The sequence below is a fragment of the Gobius niger genome (assembly GCF_951799975.1).
Source record: "Gobius niger genome assembly, chromosome: 17".
Classification (NCBI taxonomy): Eukaryota; Metazoa; Chordata; class Actinopteri; order Gobiiformes; family Gobiidae; genus Gobius; species Gobius niger.
Genome location: NC_136868.1, coordinates 19,695,308 through 19,701,349, shown reverse-complemented (window position 1 = coordinate 19,701,349; position 6,042 = coordinate 19,695,308).

Here is a 6,042-nt window from a genome sequence, read left to right as displayed (position 1 = left end):
GTGTGTGTGTGTAATCAGAGCAAACTGAGTCCTGATGGAGCAAATGTGTGAACTGGGAATATGACCGCGGTGACAAGACATGAGTGAGAACTTGTGTAAGGACACACAGTGGCACACATTGAGGGTTTATGTACAGAAAAAAATACATTTAAAAGTTTAGTGTGGGCATTCTGTAGGAACAGTTTTTTTTATTAATTAAAGGACAAAATATCTGTACATTAAATGGTTACATCCTGTTTTTTCCCCCACTGGTGCTTGTCTTAACTCAGGAGGGCAGAGGAGCAGTGGAGGAGGTCCAGACAGCAGATGCAGACTTTAAATGGGCACATAAAGAGTCCAGACTGGTTACTGTCTTTTGTTGGGACCAGCACATGTCTCCTCCAGACGACGCAAAGGTCATTACTAAAGTAAGGACTTGGCGTCAGACATGTTTTTTGACTGAGATAACTGCATGTCATTCAGAAGGCAGACCCTATAGACCGACACTGCCTTTCTTACTGTTAACTTTAAGTTGATGTTATGGCATAGACTGACGTTTACGGTGTGATCACTCCATCACTCGTGGACTTGCTTTAATAGCTGCATTGACACACTCATGATTATTTTTGGCCAGTTGGTCCAATTTGGCCCTTGTGTCAGTGACTGTGGTGGGTGCATGCAGAGTGATGTGTATGTGTCCTGCAGGCCAGTGAAGTGTTAATGATGTCCCTGCTGCCTCAGCCAGGTTATGGCACAGGGGCCGTTAGGCGCCCAGGGTAAACTGCGTGGCTCCCAGAATAAATTGCCACCCGAAGCCACGCAGGCTGGTCAGCTAGCCAATTACAGGCCTGCCTGCTCAGCTGAGGATGATGGGATGCGATGTTAATTGTATGTCTTCATTTTCTGGCAGGAGGTGAGTCAGTTGGCTGTCTTCATGACTGCCACACACTCACCCACACTGCAAAACTGTGTAATTTATGCAGATTTAGGCTTATCTTAGTGTCAGTGCCATCCATCTTAAGAGGTGTGTGCATTTGAAGTTATTAAGTCGTGGAAATGGGCAACTGTGTCAATGCAGAGTAGAATCGGTAAATAAATTGTTGCGACTCAGTATTATTTACACCTAGTGCCAGGAGTCGCAGTGGAGTCTTTTAACTTTAAAGTTTGACAGCAATACGTAATTGTTAATACTTTTAATGTTTATTCCTCTTAATTTCTTAATTTGGATTAGAATATTTTGTCTATCAAAAAAATAAATGTTTAAAAGCTAAATTAGAAAAACAGCTGCCAATTGTAGGGACAAAGTTGGAGTTTTTAGCCAGTGGTCAGTCAACAGTGGTGAGGCTGAAGTGCTCAGTACTCTAGAGTCAGTCAGAAGTGTGCAGCGCAGTACACTCCTCAGTATATCAACAGAGACTGACTGGTATCTGTGTTATGGAGAGAGAGGTTAGCTACTATATTAACATAGGGAGAGACAGCGGTGCCAGAGCACAGTAGTTTGCCAGGGAGCGAGTGGTGCAAGTGAGACAGAGAGAGGCCATTGAGCAGACAGCTACAAGATGGAGTGCAGAGGAGCGTGTGAGAGATGAGCTGTCGAACATGTGACAATGTGCGCTCGCCACTAAAACTGTGAGTGTGTGAGAGAGACAGCTCCACAAGCAGCAGCAGCAGCGAGGTACATGTGCGCAGGAATACAGAGAGGTGCATTATGGTCTCAATCATTGATCACTTCCTCCCAGAGGGGAAGATTCAGCCCCACATTCACATTCACAGCTCACCCACTGCGGGTCAGCTGCCTGTCTGCATTCAGGGCCTACTTTGCTCTTGTTCAATTCACTAAAATATGCAGATTGAAGACATTCCCATTTGAAAAGACGGCAACAATGGGCTGTTAGTCAGTTTCCTATCACTTTACGACTTCCTCAGCGGGTTCCTAAATCAGCCTGCAGAGGTTTTAGGTCTGCATGAGCAAGTCAGGGTCAATAACTAGTATTTTCCAGCTTTAAAGACAGCTGTTAATGCATCACTCTTTAGTTTACATTTGTTGTGATGTTTTACAATTACATTACATCTACAAAGTGACTACTATTCTACACATAATGCTCAGTCCTAAATACCTAATCAACTAAAACACTGGACTATCTTGTTTGATATAACAATACTAATAGGCTTTTTACAGCCAAAAACCCCTGCTCATGGGTGTCCGGCAATTTGCTTAACGTCTCTCCCTGATTATTACCTCCTTTCACCCTGGCCTGTCCTGTCTGATAAATTTTACAGGCGATAGATTATAATGAATTACAAATGCAGTGACCTTCTGGACAAAAAAAAAAGATGAGTACAGTATAAAATCTTCGTCTTTTAATCTTAAAACAACACTAACCTCACACCGTGGCCCTCCTCGCCACTGCCCCCTGCCCCCTCCTGGTACCATGAGGCTGACACTAATGTGACACTCTGGAAAATAATTACCAACAAACGCACTGCTGACTGCAAACAGCTCGCTCCCTTCAGTGGACTGTCACTAGTCATTAGTTTGAACCCTAAGAGAGGACAGGGCCACTGAGGGAGTGTGGGGAGGGGGGCAGAACCTACGGGACAAAGCCAGCACAGGGAAAAGAGGTAGTGTGGCAACTAAAGACAGGTGAATAATTTGATTGTATAATTAATAGGACTAGAAAAATAGCTAATTATGATTAATTTTCTTGCAACTGCTATTTTGATATTGTGATTAAATGTGTTATGTTTTAAAATCAAGATCAGCTCATCTTACAGATTATAAGATATCCAAGAGCTTGGACATTAAAAGGGAAGAATGAAATATGAATAGAAGAAAAACAAATAGAATATTGTAAATTGTTTGTAGAGGTCTGAGGCAAAGGTAATTCTACTTAAATAATGGCATTCTTTGCTATTTGCTTATTGCAACCACTCGAATTCCAATTTTGGTTCACAGTTTTATTAATCACAATGCTTTTTTAGTTTTCATCATTGGCCCCCTCTTGTGGTTTTCCTTATACTGACTGTTATTACTTTGCCCATGTTGCACCGACTAATGACAAACCTGATGGATTTTGCATGCTTGTTTTTGGTATGCAATGTGATTTCCACTGGAAGAAGGTTCAGCGTAAGAGGGAAGCGGATAGAGGCCACAAACGCCTTAAATTCAGCATTAGTGCGACGAGGACAGGTCCGGTAATAAAGCTGGTATGAGAGGACACTTCGTCTGAAACGTGTTCAAGGTGGCAGCAATTCCAACACAATTATCCCAATGCTACGGGGTACATCAATTCTCTCAACACCAACCCCCTCCTGATGACTGTTATTTGAGTTGCCTTGGGGGGGCAGCTGTGCCAGTAGGAGATTACAATTTTTGCTTCTACAACAGCCAATATTAAAATGTCTGAATACATCTGCCCGGCCATTTTGATTGGGAACTTAACCCCGTGACTCCAGAGCTAAAAATTCCCCCATTCTCAGATCCACTGTCAGCTGCTGGAGTGTAATTCTTCTATGATTCGGGCTAATGAGCCAGTAATAGGTCCTGCGTGTGTGCATAAGAGGATATTACAATGGGCTGGCCAGAGAGAAGTGGAAGAAGACAAAAGCAAAGACAAGTTGGAGCTCTGAGACTTCCCATTGTTCAATAAAGAGCGTAGATTAATCTGTGAGCAAGAAATTGTTACCCTTTCGAAAATGATCAAATTGATAGTCACTTTCCGCAAAATGGGCCAATTTGATTATAACAAGGGGTTCTGTGTCTTTATTCCAAGTTTGGAGCAGTGAGAAGAAGAGAGTAAAGGGGGGAAAGTGGGTCTCTCTGTGTCATTCAGCCAATGGCTTTATCCAGCCTTATCCTGAACCATGAAACCATAGTGCATGACACCCCTCTATGCTCTGCACAGATATGGCTATTCACTGTTAGCTCAGAGATTTGACAAGGCAGACTGCGCTCACTCAACAGCCCGGGTCAAATGGATGACTGTCACCATCTTTTTTTTTATCTGTCTCTGTCGCTTCTTCCTCTTTTTATGACACACATTTCCATCCCCATCTCACAACTTTGCCTGTTCAAATTGACAAATTCAACCAGCGACAAAGGAATAAATGAAAAAGGGCAGAGAGGGCTGTGGAGGGGATAATCTTTTTAGAGCCAAGATGTGGTTCACTGGGAGGTGAACAGGTGAACGCATTAATCTTATATCCACAAATGGAAAAATATCATTCAAAGCATTGGCTATACATATGCAACATTGTATCAGTTAATGTTCATACTATTAGTTTTCTTTGGAAATGGTTACGTATCTGCCAGTGTGTGCACTCCTCAAAATTAAAGCAGTGTTTGGGGTTTAATTATTTTTCTAAAGCAGCTCTTTATGCATTAATTCATGATAATTGATTTTTAATCACTAAAGCCGGCACTAAAGCTTGTAGCATGAGTCTGTTGTCTGTTCCTCCCTCTAACCCCATGAGAGCCTTCAGTGCTGCGTGTCTCAGTCCTAATCACAGCTGTAGTGCACACACAGACACACAGTCGACCAGTGCTCAGTCAGGTAAAGGTCTCTCCCTCGTGCTCTGTGAGTGGCCTCTGCTCAAACAGATCAATAGACACTGGCACGTCCCGCCACCAACGAAGAGAAAACAATTAAAAGCCATCGATCCTGTGCCAGGTTTGTGCATAAATATGCATGTGTCCTTGACCTTCCCTTGTGGAGGGACAGAGAGAGAGGCTGTGGCCTGCCTGAGACAGGCTGACAGGTACAAGACCCTCTCACTGCTGTTTAATAGAAATTAGGGGGTTTAAGGAGACACTTCTTTCATGTCTTATCTTCAACAAGCCAAGGGCACATGGGTTGTATCCTCACATTAATCCCAGTGAACCTGTTGCTCTTTACAAGCCTGATTGGGGGCACAGACTGCTCTTTTCTGGGGTGTATTTAAAGCAGACATGAGGCTGTCCCGTACAAACGTCCCCTCTGGTCCTGCCTCTGTTATAATTACAGATGTGTGACATGCACATGGAGACATCTGTATGTTAGCACATCACTGTGCCTGTCCTCACACATTCTGTGGTCCACACAACAGAGCCTGCAGGGACAGCCGTGCCCTGTCCCCCGTCACTGGGGATTAGCATTAGCATGCTAACTGGGCCTCTGGGGGTGTGCAGCGCTAAGGGTCACACTGACAACTGTCAACAGCCTGCTTTAATTAGCTAAGCCTGCTCATCAAACCCCAACAGCCCGACAAACAATTGTTTAAGAAAACCAAGCTCTACAAACCATTTAATTAAATCAATATCTTTAAAAAAAAATGTATTAGGTTGCAAAAAGTGGTGAGGTTTGCTTATCAATCATCCACCTTTCCTCATCGCTAGTACAGCTTCCTTTAGGTTTGCTTTCATATCAAACTGAAAAGTCAAAAGTGCTGACTTGTCACGCAGTGTGGTTGTGCCTTGACAGTATCAGGATGCTGTTGTCACTGGCTCAGAGACAAGGTGAACCCGCTCTTTGAGAGTATTGTCAGTCAGACAGTGCATTATCCAGCTGTTCTCTGGTTGTCTCCCTGTTTCTGTGGTAAGGTAATGGGAGTGTCAAACTAGTAGACAGTTGGAGTCTCACTATTGAGCTGAGAGGCCACATCCAGAGCCAGCTAACTGACTGCCAGCGCTGAGGCGGGCCTGTCGAGGCCCACAATGACTGTCAGGGAAAACCTGGGGGCTGCAGGCGGGACTGTCACACACTGGTCACAAAGCATTTACCTGCTGACAGAATCACAATTAGTCCAAGGAATGTTGTTACTGGGAGGAAGGAATAGGCGGACGATGGGAGCACAACCCAGGTAGAATGAGAGGACTGCTGCTGGAAGAAGTGGAGGCGGAACAGAGGCAGCGGTGTGTGTATGGAGAGAGAGGGGAGACAGAAACTGTGAACTGACACTGATAGGCTTACAATTAGTGGCAACACATTCAGTACAGCAATTTAGAGTGAAACATATCTGGGGTGAATACTCTTTTCAGAACCATGGACAGCTCTATAGCGCTTCCACCAGGACACAACAAACCCA